Raw genomic sequence first — 21556 nt, forward strand, 5'->3', positions numbered from 1 at the left:
CAAAGGAGAAAGGTGGGTCATGGCAGGGGCTGCCCATATTCTTCAGCTCTCAAAGCACTTAAGGTACTCATTGGGATGGTGGGCAAGGAGGAGGCCCTAGTGCCTCAATGAGTGTGGCTGATTTGCAAAGGAGCAAAAGGGAAGGTCCAAGAAGGTCCCATGTCTGGGTCTGAGAGATAGTCTTGACCTGGATGCACTTGGTGCTCAGCACAGCTCTGCTTCTGGAGTGTATGGGAATTGCCTTCATTCTGCTGAAACACCTCAGGGCTTCAGGCACAAAACCTTTGAGGGCACTGGAGTGTGTCTGGGGGCTGGTGAGTGCACATGGGGTGGGAGGAAGGACTGTCAGACCCTGTCTGTTGAAGGCATTTTACTAAAGATTCATCTGTAAGAAGGGAAAAGTGGAAGCAAAGATGTGGGAGTGAAGTTCTTCAGAGAGATGGTCCCTGGTTTGAGGACAATGGTATTTGGAGAGCAGCTGAACTCCTGCTGTCTGGTGCTCTGAGGACCTCCTTCATTGGTACACCATCCAAAACCACTTGTTCTCAGAACCTTCCATACCAAAATCATGGGAAATATTTGAACTTTGGATGACTCCAGACTTCAGCTGCAGTTTAGTAGGATTTTAAGGCTGGCGCTTTATATATCTATATGACATATATAAATACACACACACATGCAAAATATATATATGTGTGTGTGTGTATTTATTATATACCTTAAGTTGTTTTTATTCTGTCAAATTCAGTAGCTCTTGTTTAAGGTAGATCTGGTAGAGAGAATCTTGTGCAGGAAGAGATTTGATGGAACCGTGTTAAACATCAGGGAATTAGCATCAGAGGTTCTTCAAATGTTTCATTCAAGGCCAGCTTGTAGTTAACCCGAATATTTGATTTGAAGTCATGCTGGTTTCACATGTCAAGCTACCCTGGCACTGTGTGAAAGCGGTGGGAGGAGAGACTGGATGGGAGGAATGAGCAAGCAGGGAAGGATTTGGTTATCAAAGCAGAGGACTTAGATTCAATAGTAATTGACAGAAGGAGATTACTTCTGCTCGTAGTTCAGACAAGGGCTCTATCCCAATACATTAGGCCACCCCTCCATGGGTGGCAGAAGGACCTCCATGTGCATTGCCATCTTCATCCAGGGACAAGGATATGGTGCAATGTCTTTGCTGCCAAACCCAGGGAAATGGAGGGTTTGCTAAAGCCCAGCTCTCAAGAATATTAATAAAAATAAATGGTTTTACCCTTTCTGGTCCTGCTCATAGCAGGCTGCTAATAATGCCTTATGAGGCTGCTGCACAGTTCAATCAATAATTTGATTTTTCTGCCCTAGAGCTGCCACAAGCACGAACCCCACGCTGAAGTGGCTGAGTAAGGAGCTGGCTGCAGAGACAGAACGAGGTGGCAAAGGGGAAATGCGGGATGTGGCACCTTGTGACTTCTAGGAAACTTGGGGATGGACCATTCCTGCTGAGCCCCATGCACCATGGCCACTGCCACATCCCACGGGTGCTCCTTGATGCTGGTGCTGGTTATTTATATATTTCTGTGTCGCCTATGGAAACATTCGGGTTTGACAAAAGGAAAAAGCAATTTGGCGTCCTTTGAGTGAGGAAGGTTGATTTTCATTCGAGACAGAATGGCTCATTTTTACCTTTTTAGCTCCTGGAAGAGTAAAAAGTGAGAGGTCAAACCTGCATCACCATGACAACCCCTGCAGCGAGGGTTTTTGAGCAGATGAAGGGGAGTGATAATGGAGCTGAAGTTTCTGCCCATTCGTAGTCACTGGGCTTTTTGTTTTGTTTTCCTTGTTTCTTTCCTTTAGGCCCTGTAAGGTGTGGCCCCATGGATTTTTCAGGGGTTGGAGGATAACACTGGCCAGTTTAAAAACACACCCATGCTCTGTTTGAGATCAGTCCTTGGTGCTGCAGTGCCTGGACACACGTGGAGTGTATATAAACCATATAAAAAAGGGGATTGTAAGAGATAGTCATGGAAGATCAAACTTCCCCTCAGATGCATTCCCTACACTCCTGTAGGTACAACATGCCAGCAAGTGCAGTGGTATTACCCGGTTTGCATCAAAGAGAACTGTCCTCTCTGCCTTTCCTGACAGCACCTTTGGAGTCCAAAAATAAGCTCAATAAAAGAGCAATTCTCTGAGGAGCAGAGGCATTGTAGAAAAGAAGGAATTCCAAATAGGGTGGAAGTCTAAGGAGATGTGCTCGGGAGGGGCTGCAGGTGGAAGCTCCTTTGAGCTGCTGAGCTTGTGCCCCCATTTTTTAGACCTGCACAAGGGGGAATGTGTAGGAACAGATTGCAGATAGCTGAGGTCACAGCTACAGAGCAAAACCAAGGCAAATTGAAGTCCCACAAACAATCCCCCAGATTCCCCTTGCTTAAAAACTGAGCCTGCTCCAGGGGAAAACAAGCAAAAGAGCGGATTACTCATTTTTTAACACCTTTGGTTGTTTTAGGTACCTAATAAATCCGGTGTTTTCCTAAGATGGGAAGACTTCTCAGACTGTAATATGCCTCATTTGACATGCAAACACAGCACCTAAGAAGGGTCATCCTCAAACCCCTTCTAGAGAGTCCAGATATTTGAATATTATGCTTCTTCAGAAGTTATGAATCATCCTTTCTTTACCTTGTTGTTGTCATTGCAACAAAAAATGAAACAGAATAAGAAATACTAGCTCAGGTATTAGAGTGTCAGAAAAGTTAATTTTGTAGGAAGATTTCCCCAGAGTCAGACTTCAGTGGGGATCTGTACAGCCATCAGATGGTTACGTGGAGAAGAGGAATAGTCAGGGTTAACACTAAAAGTTTGAATGGCTATAAAACCTCGAGTTGAAGCAATTCTCTGTGCCCAAAGGATTAGGTTAAAGCTTTTGCAGTGCAGTGGAGATGAATTATTCCATTTTTGCCTAGTGAGTGGTTTCTCATATCTTCTTCCAAAGTGGTGGACGTGTCCCTTATGTCAGGATGGAGTTACACAGCCCACCACCCAGAAAGGCAAACTGCAAAGAAAGAGCACAGATACGGCGTCTCTAGCACCAGATTTGAAACAATAGCTGCATCAACCCAGCAAGAAAGCAGAGCTGGGCTGTTGGGATCAGCCTGCAGATAAATCAAAGTGAATCTGAGTGATAGTGATGTGATGTTGCAATAATAATTCACTCCTCATGCTGATTTAGAAGAGGAAGCCAATTCAGAGCTTCAGAAGCACCAGGGCCAGCACGGGGCCCTGTGGGACAGAATGAGAGAGAATAGTCAGTTCATATGGAAACAAAGTGGAGGTTATCAATTGCATAAAATACACACCTGGCAGAAGACAGATGAGAGAATTTCTGGAAATGCTTTGGATTATAATCTGGCCTTCAGACAACTGATTTATGAAAAGCTGGATTCTTGTGTTTTATTCAACCAATCTGAAAAATTATGTTAAATACGAATCCTCTCTCTGTGAGAGAGGATTGCAGAAATAGTAATTTAAACAGGATGTTAGAGTATGACAGAAAACACAATTTCATCTTTACGGTGACGAGCCAGAGACCTCAATTTTCCTCTTCCTCTGATGTGACTCTCTTGAGTCAGACTTGAACTTCAGGTATGGTCTGAGAGGGGGCCAGATCACCTGTCTGCTGGTGCATCTCAGGACAAACGTTTTTTGGGAGCTCAGTCTTTGAGGACAAAATAAAAAAAATGCCAATCACATTGGCATCACAACATTTGGAGGCTTTAATTACATTAATTTGATTTTTATTCCTCACTGCAACTCTACTCATCTGTTTCCAGGCACAGTGGAGTCAAGGAAACCTGATGTTGTTTTCAATTTACCAACATCTCTTTGGAAAACAGACCCATCTCATTGTAGAAATGTTCTGAAAACAAACTGAAACAATTCCTCCTACCCCCAAAAAGAGCAAAAAGTGCCAGAGCTTTATTTTACACTTTGCTTGGATAATATTTGGACATAGATGTTACCTGGCAATTGTATGTTTATTGACATTGTATTTTTAACACTTCAGATGATTAAGCTGGACTCACAGGCATTTAATTTTTAATTTCAAGAAAAAGCTTTCCCATGACAACAGAGTGCATAGTTTCAAGGTGAAATTCAGCCTAGGAAAGACCTATGGACTGGCACAGAAAGTGTGAAATACCACATGAGCTCTGCTAAGAAGTCAGTAGAGTTGTAAGAAGTCAATGCCGAATCAGCTGATACCTGGGAGAAGAAAACCACAAACTCGTTTCTCTCTGCAGAGCATTTCCAGCACACCTTAAGCCTGTGAACCACGCTGGCATGGTGAGCAAATATTGCTGTCTGTGGGTTAAAGTTCAAATGCATCACTTGAGCAGATGAGGAGTTCAACCAGGGCAGAACAACTTGCTATTTCCTTCAGGGAGTGGTGGCCGTGGGGTGGGGAGGGACGTGGGTGTGAGAGTAGGATGCAGACAGTCACAGCCCTTCTACAGCAATTACCATAAAGATTAAATAAATACAATAGCCTAATTTCACATGGAAGTACACTTTAATTAAGTCTCTGCAGAACAATGAGCTGCTTCCATAAGAGCTGTGAAAATCATCACTAGGGACTGTCCAGAGGAAGAGAGAAACAAACAAGAGAAGGTCTCTTTGTATAGAAAATATGTACAGGAAGTATTTTGAAAAGCTTGTCCCCAGTTAATTTACCTAGGAAGAATTAATGACAAACTCCAGGATTTTGCTCTGGTTTTATATAAGTTTCCCATTCCAGAGCCTCATGGTTCTTCCCAGACTGAGGGAGACAATTCATTTGCAGACCAATAAATTTTTTTTTTTTTTTCATTTCCAGACTGTTCCAAGAGCATCACAGCTTATTGTGTGTGATGTATGCCAGTAGGCTTAGCTTGGCTGAAATGCTTCTGGGAGGCAAAGCTGTGCAAGATAAGCTCCAGGTATATTAAAAAAAAAAATCAGTTCTCCCAACTCAGTTAATGATGCATTCCCTACGTCAGTATGGTCAGGGATAGAGTTAGTGGGAGGTGTTAGGGGAGCATCACCTGTAGAACCTCCCTTCACCCTTTCCATTATTTTCTTTATCTTCCTGTATGATCAGGGATCCTAATGCACAAGAACTACATGAAAATGAACCAATTTGCCATGACCATTTTTACAAATACCTGGCTGCATTTTCTGAGTGCAGAGAAGTTTGCTCAGGGTCATGGTTATTCTCTTCCTGAGACTGGGACATTCAACCGAAAATGGTACAGCTGCTGTCATCATATCAACCACCCATGACTTGTGATGGGTTTCACCTCAATAACACCTACAGAAGAGGCACCTTCATTGCAAAGGCAAAACTGAGATGTTCCCCAAATCCCAGCCAGATACAAATCTTCACAGAGTGCGAGTGACAGGGCAGCTTGATGTTTGTGAAGGAAGATTTTGCCTTGAAGTTTGTATGGGTAGTGGGTGTAAATTGCAAATTACTTTTTTTCACCTCAGAATCTATCATAAATCTATTATACTTTAAAAAATAATATTATTGCTTTAGAGAGTGCCATCTGGTAACTTTCAGCTATCAGCTCTGCAAGACTCAGGAAGGTTGGACCTGGGGAAGCACAAAATCACTTTTGTGCTTGATGCTCATCTTACACCAGGGTTGTGGAGGCTTTTGGTCAGGCTCTGCCTTTGTTTGCTTTCTTTGTTTTTATGCAGCTAGGTAACATAGCAGGGCCCAGCTCCACAGAGGGTGTCTTGGGCATGACTGCACTGCAACCCAAAAATCATTACAACCAGACAATCAGATCTCAGAGCATGCCAGGGTCTGCTTTTTCTTTGAAAGGGAGTTGAAGCACTTGTGGAGGTTTAATCGAAATCTGAATGCATGTGACTGAAATTGGCTCCCTGTGATTATTTATACAAGTAAATCTCTGCTTCTCACAAGTTCCCAGAAATCAAATGCCAGACTTGTATGATCTTTTTTTTTTTTTTAAGAAGTAAATATTTGTTGAAAATTCTTTGCTGTATTAATTTTTCTCTGCCTTCTCTCAGGCAGCCCTGATAGCGATGGAGAGACTCCTGGTGTGCATCAATCAACCCAGAGAAGAGGGACCAAAATAGCTGATTACTGGGTCTGTAATGTCTTATCCTCAGAACAAACTCAAATTTTCAGTTAGCTTTTAGCATGGCTTGTTTTCCTCATCCTTCTGCATGCCCAGCTAAAATCTTCCAGGAAGTGATCCTTGTTTCAACAGTAGGTACATCAGGTGCAGGTATTTTAAGGAGGAGGTAGTTTAAGCCAAGGGCTGTATATTTCCATGTTTTTCTAATCCCCAGTCAAAAGTCCATCTGCCACTAAGTGGTTTATAACTTGAGAGTCTGCCACCACTATTTTTTAAAATGTTCTATAATGTTTATAATGTCAGTCAGTCCCTGTTGCTAACCTTTTTTTTTTTCTTTTACTTTCTTTAGTTTTTTGTTTTTTGTTTTTTGTTTTTTTTGTGGTAACCCTTTTACCTTCTTTTTCCCTGCTCAGACCCATTAGCAGGATGTTGTGCAATATGGTGCTTGTCATCTGTTTCAAAGACACAGTGATGAGATACAGGTATGCCAGATGGATAAACCTAGTGTGACTAATTATTGTGTATTTGCCTTTAATTATTATCATTTATTACCAGAGAAAAGACAATAGAGGTTCCCAGACTCGGAAGGGAATGTCGGCAGAAGGGGAATTTTTGTCTTTTTTGGTTTTTTTCTTTTTCTTTTTTCAAGAGACTGGCACATCAGCAAGAAAAGTTTTCTTCTTGGAGAGAAATACTGCAAAGCATCCAAGACAAGAGGAGACAACATGACCCAGCGAATACTTTCCTTTCCCTGGCACATACTTGAGGATCAGATCTCTCACAGGTAATAAATAGGTTTTGTGTAACTATAGAACAATAATTCTCTTGGCTGAATGTCCACTCAGGGCATAAGGAATGTAAGGATATCCTTCAGTTATCTCAGAAGGTGAGATAACAGAGAGAGGTGTGAGTTCAAAGTGACCTCCAAAAGTCACCCAGCCCAACCCCCCTGGAATTGGCAGGGACACCTTCCACAAGACCAGATTGCTCAGAGCCCTGTCCAACCTGGCCTTGAACACGGGCAGGAATGTGGCATCCACAGTTTCTCTGTGCCTACAGGTAGACTTCAGTCCTCTCTAGTCTGGTTTTGGAGACGTTTACAGCCCTATCTTTACCCTTTTGGCACCAGAAAAAAGACTAAACTGTAAGATGTACATTATGTCCTCCATGGAGAGATGACACCTGAGGTCCTTAAGGAGCAATTTCTGACAAAATTAGGCTCAGAGTAGCAAACACTGACATTGGTCTCTGTGCCATCACGCTGAGCCTTCAACCCTTTAAATGGAATTTGCCTTCATATCTGACCCTTACATGCAACATTTCTACATTGTTTGGCAAAAATGCAGATTTTCTTCTTTTCCCTATTATGACCTTTTTTTCAATCAATCCCTTCACAAACACACACATTTACAAACATGTGTTGTTACAAAACAAACATTTTAAAGGGGACATTTCTATTGCATTTCAGTAGGTGCCTACAGAGGACAGATGCTTAACTCAGAACACACAGCCTGGCTTGCCGGATGATTTTGAAAGAGTCTAGAAGGTTGACAATGGTAAGAAACTTTTGGAAATGTTTAATGCTCTGGTCCCAAAAGCTGCTTTCAGGTTACAGCTGAATCAGCTGCCATTTACAAGTGCAGAGTGGGTTTATGATGGCTCATAAGCCTGATCTTGCTTATGGGGCACTGCACTTTAATTTGAGAGCAGCCACACTGATTTGGTAAACAGATTGAGGAAGAGCTTCAGACTCCAGGCTTTAAAATTCATGAGGATCTGATTTAGTACGTTTTACACTGGTATTTTAACATATTTGCTCTATGGCTAAATTGCAGTGTAACCTAAAGGACCAGTCATATACCACAATCTACCGTAGATAATACAAGATATAATCAATGTCACCAGGCTGCTGAGCTATTTCTATATTTAGTATTTGTCAGACAAATACATGCAAAGGCATTAAAACAACAAAGTCCGTACATGGATGATTTGTGAACAGGAGAAAAGGCTAAATTTGCCACTGTTTGCTCTGAATAGCTTACCCAGATTACAGGCCAATTTTGTTTTGGACAGAAATATTTTCCATCACAGAGTCTGCTGAAGTCAAGAGAGTACTATTCCTTTGGCCACAGGATGGGCTGAAAGGCTGGGCTGTATTTTGGGATTGGCAGCTCTGACTGTCTCCCTTTAACCCATTTGAACAAAATTTGATTGGGATTTGACGGAGCACTTAATAGTTTGTGATTGCCTTGATTGTGGACTTCTACTTTTAAACCAAATGCAACGTCATTATTATATATCAAGAAAAAATGGACCCTGATAACCAAAAAAATATTACATTAAATTGGCATGCTGAGAATTAAATATGCAGATTCAGCCTAATGAAATATCTTGCCTTTGGTTGCAAGAGCCTTCATCATTCTTAAGAAGATTTAATGCTAATCTGACTTGGAGCTGTTTCAGTCCAATTATTTTTTCGCAAATTTTTGAGCTTTATTTTTTCTTTTCAGCAGCATTATTCTGTCTTGACAGTTTTTATTTTGTTATTTTTGTGGATATTGAGTAAATGGGAAACCAATTCAGAACCATTCTTAAGTAGAAATGAAATGCCCTGTAATCCAATTTTGATCAAAATTCATCTTCGCTTTTCGGGGACCGAGCAGCCTGTGCAGTTATCTCTGCACTGCACAAGTTGATAATAAAGCAAAGCAAAGCTCACATTCTTTTCCCTTTGCACGTGGTGGGAACTGGGCATTGTTCAGCTGGAGAACAATGTGCTGCTCCCCCAGCAAGTAGCAAAGCAGCAGAATGGCAAGGAGAAGATTTCTCCCTGGGCTTCTACTTCTGTTTCTCTAATGTCTGGAGCAAACCTTTCTTCCCGCCTGTGGGTGGGTGGTTCTCTTCCCTGGAAACCTTCCTGTCTCCCTCCCCTGATGTCCTGTGTTTGCAGAAGATAGCTCAGTGCTGCAGCACCTTTCCCAAAAGCACTCCTAAGGAGCACAGAAAGGTTCAGCTCTTGTCACAGACCTGGCTTACAGCTCCTCTGCCTTCCACTTCAGTACCCACTGCCCTTTGGTTATGCCCAGATACAAGAGCCAAGACACATCACAAAAATACAATCCCTGTCCAAGCAGTGACTGGACAAAGAGGCCTCATGTGTCTTACACAGTGGAGGGAGGGATCCCATGCAACACAGGATTTTGCTTTATGTTTTCTTCAGTGACTCCAGCTGAGTTCTCAACTGGCTTTTATTCCACTTTGCCTGGCCGAAGCAGCACCTCAAGGAAGGCTTTTCTGGTGCAACATCAGCAAAAGTTGGTGGCTTAGGAACGGCTGTTTGCAATCAAGCAAAGCTGCTCCATTCCTCCTAAAAATGCCCTTATTCTTTCCCACCACTCACTTCTTCACCACCTCCTCCTACCTGCAGGCCAAGCTTTTTTCCAGTGCTCTTTTCATATAACCTCCATGTTCTAATGCAACAGGCATTCTTCTAGGATGAGACAGAACATTGAATATCAACAAGTTTTCAGGCATCCATCCACACAGGCTTCTAAGTCCATAGGATCCTGTGATAGGTCATAAAGGAGGGATAAATCATTAAATAATCATCTCAACATTGTCATCACCTTCACCTGTCCCTGAAAGGAAAAGTTAGGGGAGGTGACACATCAGTATGAGAGATGATTAAATGTAAGTCTGTGGTGCCCTCCCAAGACACGTAGCAAAGGCCTTATTTTCCTTGGTAGGAGGAAGCTCATTGCTAAAGGATAATCTCTTTTTAAAGAGATTGAGTGTCTTTCCAAGGTGTCTTTATGTTCAGCTACCCTTTAATATTAGTTACCTTCTTGTTTGTGTCTACTCATCATATCTTGTAGTTCCTTGCTGCTTCACTCTGTTTCCTCACCATCTAACCTTAGGCCATTCCCTTTCTTTCTTTCTCTCTGAAAATCCGCCCGCTGGTATTTTCCATGAATCCATCTGCATTAAATTATTTATAGATACAATAAAGTCCGCTTTTGTCTAATGTTTATTTTCTTTAATAACAAGAAACATGGGGAAAATGTTCCAAAGAACCGAAAAAGGACTTGAGTTTTCCTGGACGCTAGGCAACAGTAGCCAAAAAGTACAAAACAAGATGTAGGATGTTCATAAGATGCATCTAAAAATAATAATCTTAGTACTTTGGCATCTAATGTGTTCTTTGAATATGCTATATTTCCCAAATCTGAGCCTTGGTTGTAATGCTGTCATGACACTCTGAAGGTTTCAATGGACAATGAGTCACTATGGAGGCAACCAGGAGCAATAAGTAGATAGATTACTGCTGGTGCAGCCAGATCTCTGCTACCTGTTTTCCTTGTCCTAAGTGTTTTAAATAGGTCGTGGAGGTCTCTTATGCTGGTCATTTCCCAGCCATTGAGTTTGTCTTGTACCTGGTAAAAATTAGAACAAACAATATATCTTGCTAAATGAGTCACTGCTAGTCCTTTGTTACCTTTTACTGTTTGTTTGAATTTACTTTCCATCATGATTTAAAGGCTTTTCCCATCTCCTTTTCCAGTGGAGGGTTTATGCTTCTCACTGCTTCTTTCTTTCCTTCAATTATGTGAGCCATGCAAGCATTTCCCCTTGAACACTTTCCAGCTCCCCCACCCCGTACCTCACCCACTCTGTGTCCTCCCCCTCGTTTACACAGCTCCCTTCTCCACTGTGTTTCCTGCACTGCCTACACTAATTGAACTTAGCATGGATGTGGTGGGGGAGGGAGGCTGGGAAGGGAGGAAGTAAAGAGGGGACTTCTGAGGAACCTGTGTGAGTTTCGAACTGGAGGCTCCTCTGCACATGGGAAAGATGGAAGGCATAAAATAGGCAGCAGAAGGAAGAGGAGAGAGGAACAGATTCAAGTCCAGATCCAGAGTGACCAGAGACAACATCAAGGTAGGAGGAGCATGTTGGTTCTTACCTTTTTAGAGGGAGCAAGGCAGCACCTGGAAGCTGCAGAGATGGGAGCCCAAGAGATCCAGTCCCTGCTCTCCACAGCCCCCATGTGATGCAAAATTTAGAGGTTAACACTTATCAAGCCCTCCCTGCCAGCTCTCCTGGCAAAAGGTTATTCAGCATGTGAGAGAGGTTGCTCTGTTTCTTACTCATTGTTCCATACCCCTTGACCACTCACTCTACTGTAATTACATGTCTAAAACACTGTTCACTGCCCCTGTCCCCACTCCCATTCCAAAACCACAGGAAAAAGGATGCTGACACCACAGAAGCAATGAGCTGCACATCGGGGCCATTCTTGCAGGCTGGGGATGAAATCTGCCAGGAGGACTTGCAAAATTCTGTCCCTGCTCTCCTCACAGTGGGATGCGGATGTAAACTCTCCTCTTTCTCAGAGCAGCTTTTAAGAGTGAGTATTTGTCTCAGAAAGAACAAACACACACCATCAAACAACAACCCAACTAACAAACAAGCCCTCAGAGACTGGCAGCTCAGTACTCTCTGAAACTTCACTCATTTGGATTCAAAGGTACCTGGATGCAGAACACTTGAGCTAGAGAAACTGCACATCTGTGGCATGTGTTTATTTATTTATTTACCTGTTTTCCAATCTTGCACCTGCCTACTTTAGCTGATCTCTAGCTATCAAATTGTGATGGAGCAAAAGTAATAAAATGCCTGTAGGATAGAAAAACCCTGCCTGAAGTTCTCCCATAGCTCAACCAGACCTAGAAGATGCACAATTCAATTAAAAGAAATATAAAGTTTTTCTCTCCTCACCTTGCCATTTTCCCCTTCTCTTCAGTGCATTTCATACATCCATATATATATATATATATCTATATATCTATATATATAAATAAATACACACATACACATACACACACATACACGCACACACACACAAACCCACCCCTCCCCTTCCCAATCCTTCCTTTAAGGTTTAATTTAACAATAACATTTGCGATCGGGGTCCTGAGCATCTCAAGGGCATTGCGCTTGAAATTGCACACACTCCGCACCATTTATCATAGCCTGACATGTGTCATGTTCCAGACTGCAGCTCCAAGAGGTTACAGCTCACGACTGCTCCTTTGTTGATCAGCTGCCGAGACAACTGAGGCACCTTTCTTTCTTTTTTTCTTCCTTTCCTTCTTTCATTTTTTTTTTTTTTATTATTAAAGCTGCACCGTCCTCTTTTCATAGGGTTCATTCTGACACAATGGAAAAAGAAAACAAATCCTTCTCTGCTCTGTGCTGTTCCCTCACCAGATCTTCATCAACCCAAATTCTGATCCCATTTTATTTGAGTTCAACAGCAAAGCTTTGCCTGGTAAATATTACTGCTTAATACTGGATGTAAGAGGGATAAACTGTTTTCAAGATGGTTCTGTGCTTGAGGAGAAGAATAGGGTGTATAACTGCTAAGGATATTGGGGACAGTGCTAAGGCAGTCCCAAAGTGCTTTCCTGTAGCAGCATCCAGGCTTGCCAGGCCAGTGAATTCTTTCCATGGCTAAACTTTGGTCCTGCAACTTCAGGGAAATGAATTTTTTCTTCTCAAGAGCTTCTATTTAATTTACTCCACCTCTCCTCCTTCACTTCCTTGCTGCGTGCAGAGCACCTGAGACCTGTGTGCATCTTTGCAGGAATGATGCACACAGCAATTCAGCAAACCAGGCTGTTTATAAACAAGAGCCACTGAATTGCATTCGTAAATCACTTGGAGATCCTACTTTTGCCAGTCTTCATCCTGCCAATCAACATTTGTATAGGGTGTGGGTACGGGTGTCATTGCAACTTAATGTGTAAAGGATGCAAGGTGCTGCTGATAGCAAGGAATGGGGTCTGAACACTGCTCTAAGATCTGAACAAAAGCAGACTTTGTACTGTTCTGCGTTCTCAAGAATGTCAGCATATCAGGTGAGCTACAAATTTCTTTTTCAACTACTTATAATGAAGAGTTCTTGAAGGCAGGAAATGCTGAACTGGAGCCGAATTCTCCATTTCCTCTCCCTATTTCCATGTTCTGCTCTGTCCTGGAAGACCTCAAGCCTGAAGGTTCAGATCCCAAAGTCTGTCAGTGTTTTGGAATGATACTTGATCTTTCAGATTCCTATTCCCCTCTGAGCTCTAAATCACGCAATGTTCGTCACCACCTGTTAGCATCAAGCACAGCCTCTGCCGACACAGTTGGAGTTGTCTTACTTTCTCTCACACTCTCAGCTCTTGTCGATGGATATTTTTGGAGGTTTCCTCGGTTTAGAGGCACTTGATTAATCAGTAGTGCCAGATGGGAAGGCTCAACTACTACCACCATGTGTGTGTCACACGCCTATTAGATTCACTAACAGAGGGTTTTCTTGCCATTGGCCAGAAAGATTTTGCACTTTATCCCTCATTGTGTGTTTCTTGCCCATGTCAGACCTCTTTGCCTTCCAGTTTAGCACGCTCCCCTCTAGAAGTCTGATCTGAACAGCGCTTTGCTGCCTGAAGGATGCCTTGTTTCCTCTCTGTTTCTGAAGGACAGAAAAGCCCAGTTTTGTGCCTGTAGCTGGGTAGTTCCACATTCACAGCATCCTCTCCGAGCTGCTCCCGGGCTCAGCCTGAAGGATGCCTTGTTTCCTCCCTGTTTCTCAAGGAGACAAGAGCCCAGTTTTGTGCCTGTAGCTGGGTAGTTCCACATTCACAGCATCCTTTCCGAGCTGATCCTGGGCTCAGCGTGGAGCCGGCTCCCCACTGCCCGTGATGCATTTCCCCCTTGCATCTCTGCTCTTGCTGCTGACCTTGACTCGTGTTTGATCCCTGCCCTCCCCCTTTGCCAGCGTCAGGGCCCCTGCCCGGCCCTGCAGGGATGATGCAGTGCCACCAGCTGGGATGGCGTAAAGCAGCGCCGGGGCTCGGGACTCGGCCAGCTTCCAGTCACATCCCTCTGCCTGGCCTGGGGAGAGCCACCACCTGCACAGCCCCACCTTCCCCCACTCTGGAAGGTGGCAGTTCAGCAAAAGCAGGGCAAGGCACAGAGCACAGAGAGGTATAAGGGCAGAGAGCACCATAAATGCTGCTTCTCCATCGCTTTGCCACCCTAAAAAAGCACTTGTCAGTGTGTGCCTGACACTGGCACGGCTCCTCTGCCCCCAAGCAGCAAGGAAGCTGCTTGACTACCCAGTTTTAAAGGAATATGATGACTCCCTAAAACTCTTAGGGAGGCTTGCTGAGGATATTTAAGAGGGCTGGAGTCCTGTTATTTATGGAGGGGCTGTGCCCAGGGTGTGCCTGTCCCTGTCTCTCTTTTTAGGACACCTGCTCCCATGAAACTGCTGTGGTGTTTTAATTCCTCACTCCAGACCACACAGGGGCCAATTTAGCTCCCAGCAGTTTTAAATGAAAGATGAATGATTTTAAGGGTATTTTGTGGATTTATAAGGAGGAAGTAAGGAGTCTACAGAAAGGAAAAAAATAACAGTCTGTGGCAAAAATATTAAAAATAACTAGAAACCCACTAAAAATAAACCCCCCCTTCAGCTTTCCCTGTCCAGCCATGGATATTGTCAATGTAATACTGATCAGAAATGGGGTTCCTTTGGGCTGAGAGTGCAAGTGATGCACAGATACTCTGAGTGTAATAGAAAAGCAATGAGGAAAGCAGCACACACAGTAATCAGGTGAGCAGACAGGGCTTCAGCCGAGACCATCCTCTGAATATCTCAACCATGGAGTAGAGCTAAGACTGGATTCAGAACTGGCTCAACATCCTGGCCTCCCTGTGGAAGGAAATATGGCTACAGCAGCCTCTATTTATTGGGATGGCATTGAGAGATGCTGGAAATTAATTGGCTCCTCGGATATGAGGAACAAAAGTAACCTTGGGTCTCTCTGCTAAAAAGAAAAGGAGAGAACCACCAAACCAAGCAACATATAAATAATAGGAGAACCAATAATGACTTTAAAAAAGTATTTAAACGCAATTAGCCAGAGTGGAGGAAAGAATAATGATATGTGTACAGTAGACACAATGTAGATTACAATTTATAACAGGATACAGGATGGAGCCAGCTCTTGATTAGGGGACCATGTTACAAATTTTTCAGCATATGTCCTCTGTTTTTCTTTGCCTTGGCATAGAAGGCTGGGCACTGCTGGTAAGTAAATCAGAGCGTCAGAAAATGCCCATGTTGATGAGAATTGCAGGATCCGAGGAAATTAACTTGACTTGTATTTTAGACAATTCTGCCATATCCATTCCTTGCCCAGAGCTGTCAACTGAGAAAGAGTTGTGCCTGCTTTAATCAGAGATAAAAATTACCCCTAGTTCATGAATATGTTTATCATGGAGATAAGTCAATGGCAGAGAATAGATTCTCAGCACACGGCTCTGCATGTCTTGCACTAAAACATGTCATATACTGATGTGTTTTGCTCTACAAATAGCACCCTCATACTCCACTCATTGTCCAGACACAGACAGAGCCTAGGCAGGGAGAAGTCCTCCAGAAGGAAGCACAAGGAGCTCTTGCTGATGAGCTTGGAGGGCCTTAAAGCTGCTTGGGTGTCTTCTTGCTGTGGCTTGGCCACCATCTGTGAACCCTTCACCTGACTGCCAGGGGAGAGGTGAAGAGGGAAATTGTCATTTGGTCTGAGCACAAAGGCTGTTGGGGCTCCTTTTATCATCCTCTCTGTCTTGAGGCTCCGTCTCCCTCCTGGATGTGTTCCCAGCTGCTGTTGTCTGGACCCAACACTTCAGGCATGGCTCTTGACCATTAAAACCAGTAAGTCATGCTCTGTGGTGGGGTGGGGGGAAGCTGTGATGTGCTATTTCTTGTGGGTAGTCAGGCTATGATAAAAAGGAGCCTTTATTCATGAATAGAGTAATTTTTTTCCACTTTTAAATGTCTTTTTTCTTCCCAGTCTGGTAACATCACATCCCTCGGAGTACCCTAAATTAAAGAAAGCAATACCAGAACAACAACAAAAGCAGGAATGGGAATGACACAGCAGCAAACCAGAAAGCAAATGGCTGACAAGGGATATTTATATGTTGCACGGTGTTATTTTGGCTGCTCTGTTTGTCCAAATTGCCCTAGAAAACAGAGAGAGCACAAGCAGCTAAATGAAGGCTCCCTGAAGCTGGGGTTTTGCTGGACCCTGATGTGTGTGTGTGCACTGGGTGTGGGTGGATTTGTGTGTGTACATTGGGGAAGAAGGAAGATTGTTATTGTGGTCTCTTTCTAGACAGGCATAAACACCCCTGTTTATTTCCAGCATGCCATCTAAATTCAAAATTAGCATAAGCTGATGGTGTTAATTGATTTATATGCATGCAGGCAGTGGTTTATCAAAGGTAGAGGGACATAAGGTCACTCCCCTAAGGGCCTCCTGGGAACAAGTATCCATCTGAGATAATATTGAGATTGGCATAGTTGGGAATATAACTGTGTCCAAGTATGAAGAAACTGAGTTCTTTGTCATTAGCAGCAAAATAATTTTCCTATTAATATTATAATTCTCCTTTTAATAAAGGCTGCTCTCATTGAGGTCTAGGAAAGTGCCCTCCAGGTCTGCTCTGAAGTGGCCCAGGCTGCAGCTGCAAGGCTGGCTGCCTTCCCAGAGAAGGGAAAAGTCCTGTCCAATTTGCCATCTGAGCCAGGCTCTCGGAATTTTGTTCCTTTCAGGTCGGTGTACCTCAGCCATTGTGGAAATGCCAGAATGCTTTTCTCAGAGGAGGTCAGCAAACGACACAGAGACAGCAGGGACCAACAGGGACTTCTTTACTTTCTGAGGAAATGTCATTAAAATATTTTGCCTGAGCTGTACCAAGAGCAAAGCTGGAAAGTGTAAAGCCTTGCAAGTATAAAAGGAGGAAAAATACATCCCCTCTTGCAGTGCTGGCTCCTCAGAAGGGAGGAAAGGAGAGGAGACAGTCTGAAAATGCTGTGCCCAAAATGTCTCCTATTGCTATTGTTTTTCACTATCTATTTACAAAAAACTTGTTTTTTTCATGAAAATGGGTTAATCTGAACTTTTCTTTTTCCTTTCTCTCTCTCTGTTTATTTGTTTGTTTATTTGCCCCTCACCTTTTCCTGGGTCAATCTGGGGAATTCAGACTTGAAATCCATCTAAGAAAAGCATCCCTCACCTGTAAGCAAAACTGCCCTGCTTGGCAAATTGGGAATTTTGCCCTCTCTAGTAGGAGCTGTAGTATCTGATTGCTCTCTGACTAAGTAGGAGCTCAACAAGGCCACCTTCACACTGAACAATCCCATATATCAGAGGCCCCTCCTTTGAATTCAATGGCTTTTCTGGTGCTAAGAGAGGGTATTGGAAACTTAGTCTGAAATCACACCTTTCACGTAATAAGCAGCAATGAATAGAAAAGAAAAGGAAACAGGAGGCTTATAGGATTTAAGGAGTTTCTTTTGAAGAAAGAATCCACCCTGCTGCTGATGGCCAGGTGCTCGTGTGGGTGTTGAGATGTGCAAATAAAGCAGGGTATAAAGCTGTTAGCAATGGTTCACAGCAACAGACCAGCTCCTGTCAAGGAGAAGCAGGTTAGGTAAACTTTTCAGGTGTTTGGAGGTGAATCTTTTCATTTGTGCACAGCCCTTGTTTGACCCAACTATTTCACATCATTACCAATTGCTTTGTTCGTACATATCCAACTTCCTCCTGGTGCTTTATTGGTTTCTGCTCCTGCTGACCTCTTCCAGCAGTTTACTTTCTAACATCCTGAATGCTTCATCACGACTGTTCAGCGCACCTCACCGAGGGCTGAGATTAAAAGTTGAAAAAAGAGAAAGAGTGAACACAACAGGAGAGGAAACAGAAGAGCTTTTGGCAGCAGCCTGGTGACACCCTGGGGGGAGTCAAATGGGATGAGTAACCACCCGAAATAATGGCAGAGGGGGAAAAAAGAGAGAAGAGACTCAAACAGCAGGGCCTGAGTGAGAGAATTAGTAGGAACATCAAGCTGAGAAAGCCAGGGGAGGGGAGGAAGGCAAAGTCTATCTCTCCATCTCAGCTCTCTGTTCCAAAGAGAGGCACTGAGCCCTGTTAAAGTAGAAAATGGGACCATTTAGTTTACAACACTAGGCACAGATATCTTGTATTCAGTGTCTGCTGCTCTCCTGGACTGAAAGTCTGCTTGGCTCTAAGGCATAAGAGCAGTCCTGGGAAACTCTAAAGTGAGGACAGAAAGGGGAGAAGGTGGGAATTAAACAGGGGGAGAGCAGATAGTGTCAGACCCACCTGCAGTGGCTGCAGGGCACTGGTGCAGCACAGCCAACACAGCACCAGGAATATCCTCCCTCCATAGGTGCTGCAGAGCTGCATTTGTGTCCCCTCCCTGAGCACAAGGCTGCAGGGACACAGGGAGAGGCTGAGAGGACATCAGCCTGGCCAGGGCTCACTCTGGCTGAGCCCAGGACCTTCTGCCTCCCCTATCCTGGCAAACCTCAGTGGGGTTATGTTTAGGCTGATCAGTACTTGGGGAAGGATAAACATTTCATTTAACACAGGGAGGATGAGATTTGGGAGCCTGGCTCCTTCTGGATAGAGTGACAATGGAAACATTCAGTACTCATGCCAGGAAACATCATAAGATTTATTTAGTGTCAATAAAAGAAAGAAATATTTTGACAAAACCAGAATATTTTACTTGGGTTAATTTTTTTTTTAATAATTCTCTATTATATGATAGAAAATTAAAATGTAAAGCCAAATATTGTTGTGTCCCCCTCAAAATGTTGGCATGAGTTCTTCAGCACAGTCAGGATCTTTCTTCTAGTTTTCTTCCAAAAAAAAAGCAGTGTCAAAATGAGCTTGAAGTTATGAAATGTTTCAGTGTTGATGGAAGCACCTAACTTACAGTCAGGGCATGTGTGGCTATCTCTGCTGTTAACATTACAAAGAGCCTGGCCCCCAGGTGCTCTCCAAGGTTTTCAACTCAATTTGCAAAATTCAGGCTTTTCTTTAGTTTGCAGTACCATGGAGCAACATAAAGTTCAGTGATGATTGGATTAGGTTTTGACAAATATGAGAAAAACATTGAGATGTAATGTTAAAGCAGAAGGAACTCCAGGAAAGAGCAACTGGAGATCTATTTTGTGAAAATACTGAATATGTGGCTACAGCTGCAGCATATTCAGATTGCATAAAGTCTCTAACAAAAGACATTATGTAAACTTTGCATTTGAATAAGAAAAAGAGTATTTGACCTGCATTCTTTTCTCATTAAGTATATTATTTCTGTGCACATTCTGGTTCTTTTTTTTTTTTTTCTTTATTGCTAATGAAGAATTAAATTGTTACATCTTCAGACTAATGACTCTCATGAAGATTATTTTAACAATTCCTTCCCAGCCTTTTCAAGTCCTGTTTCATGCTTAGGAGACACAGAGAGTTTAAGCTTCCATGTCTGCCTTTGGTATTTCTACCAAGTGCAGATTTGTGACATGTGCTGCCATGTCCCAGGGTACATAAAGCTTCACTTTGGTGTCCTTGACATCTTGGGTCCTTTTTGTGGCTATCTCATAATTCATGCAAGTGATGCCATACAACTGTAAGTTTTTCATGAGGTCATAAAACTGATTTATAGAGGTTTTCCCATAATCTCCAAGCAAATTAAAGAAGGTTGATGGAGCTATGCAACTCACTGTTGCCTCAACAATGGTCTCATTCAGAAATGACACTGAACAAGATTGAGGTATTAAGATATCAAGAATGTCCTTAGGAAGCCTTGCCTGTCTGTAAAAAAAAATGTGATGCCTACAAACCAAGAAGGGCTGTTTCTTCTCCACTCTTAGTTGATTTTACCCATGACATCTACCTTAAGACTAGCCAGAGAGCTTCTTCACTTTCTGCTTTCAAATGGAAAAATCTGATTAATCCAATGCAGATCTGCACTTACAGAAATAATTTGAGGTGAATCGCCTTTCTCTTTTGAGATGTTTGAAGTTTTAGATTATCCATTTTACAACCAGTGTTTTATTTTGCTTTTCAGCTTTTAAAATAATTTTATAATAAGGGAAATATTCCAGTAAGGGAAAATTCTAATTCCCAAAATTCCAATAAAGGAAAAGATATTTATATATACCTGTATACATTTGCATATATATATATATATATATATATATATATATATATATAAAATGTAAACCAGATATATCAAACTACATATTTGTATATCTAAAACTTTGAGGGGGTTCACATATATAGATATTAAACTATTTAAAATGCACATATATAAAAACTAAACACAAACCTCAAACTCTATTTCCAAACTGTTAAAAGTGGACATTTCAGAATTGTGGGAACTTTATTCTTCCATCTTTATTTCTGAAGCTGTTTGTGAAGCGCTTGCATTTTGACAGAACTATATAGTCCAAGAAAATGAGCTTTCACTAAACTGCCTCCAACTTCAATATATGCCCTGTGTCAAACTCAGTGAGAGCTTCCAACCTCTGTGGCTGGGGCCGAGTGCCAATTACACTGCACCCAATGGCCTATAACTGTTTTTTTTTTGCTTCTGTGAATATCACTTTTCTAGTTAAAATCTTCAGGACAGCTTGCAAAGTGTCTGCTACTATTGCTCTGGAGTTAAAAGTAACCTTGGAAACATTTCTCCATGGTAGTAATCGAGGTGATTCTTCCATCCCTCCTCAAAAATGGCAGTATATCGTTCCTATCTTTCCTCCTCAAACTCTGCCCAGCAGGCTTCTGAAGACCTTTTTAAGGTGGGTGTTATCCTTTTTATTTTCTTCTTATTTGAATATTTCATCTCAAACTTCACAGGGAGATGACAATCTCCCAAGTGCGTGAAACCAGCCAGGAGTGTTTTATACATATATTGTAAAGCATTTGATGTAATCTGCACCATGATTATACATAAATAAGTAAAGAAAATCTTTTTAAAATCACCTTTGTATTGGGATGAGTGGGTCTTTACTGAAGATGTCATACAAACTAAGAGAGTTCTAAAGGTGAGAAATTCAGGCCCTTTAAAGAGTATTTGAAATAAAACCGAGGACGCATAGACATTATAAGTATTAGTTTTATTATTAGAGTGAAGAAATGATTGTCAGAATTATTTCCTGAGTGATTTAAAAGTGCTAATAGAAGTACTGAGCCATATTCGGATTACAGTTTTGTAAATTGGAAATAACTTAATGATATGAGTTCATTAAAAGGGAGATGGCATCAACCTTGCCATATTCAGGCACCGTTCAAAGAGATGTAAGTATTTCAATAAAAGACAGACACATAACAAAACTATAGCTCAAGTCAATACTGCCTTTTGGCCAGCGAATTGCAACAGGCTGTAAAAGAAAGTGATGAAATCATTAGATACTGTGTCCTCGCATTCTATTTTCTATTTACATGATAATAAACCGTTATTAATATCATCATCCTTGTTATTGTTCTAGTATTGTGAATTCTTGTCAT

The 21556-nt window shown here is 42.3% G+C and overlaps 2 long non-coding RNA genes across 2 annotated transcripts; both read left to right on the forward strand.

Moving 5' to 3' along the window:
* Nucleotides 1–3556: 3556 nt before the first annotated feature.
* Nucleotides 3557–6374, forward strand: LOC132333212 (uncharacterized). The gene is made up of 3 exons (XR_009488089.1): nt 3557–4317; nt 4847–4949; nt 6049–6374. It is a non-coding gene; the product is annotated as an uncharacterized LOC132333212 (long non-coding RNA).
* Nucleotides 6375–6531: 157 nt separating this feature from the next.
* Nucleotides 6532–21382, forward strand: LOC132333351 (uncharacterized). The gene is made up of 4 exons (XR_009488145.1): nt 6532–6601; nt 6769–6903; nt 7588–7675; nt 20661–21382. It is a non-coding gene; the product is annotated as an uncharacterized LOC132333351 (long non-coding RNA).
* Nucleotides 21383–21556: the final 174 nt, after the last annotated feature.

The sequence above is a fragment of the Haemorhous mexicanus genome, chromosome 13 (assembly GCF_027477595.1).
Source record: "Haemorhous mexicanus isolate bHaeMex1 chromosome 13, bHaeMex1.pri, whole genome shotgun sequence".
NCBI lineage: Eukaryota > Metazoa > Chordata > Aves > Passeriformes > Fringillidae > Haemorhous > Haemorhous mexicanus.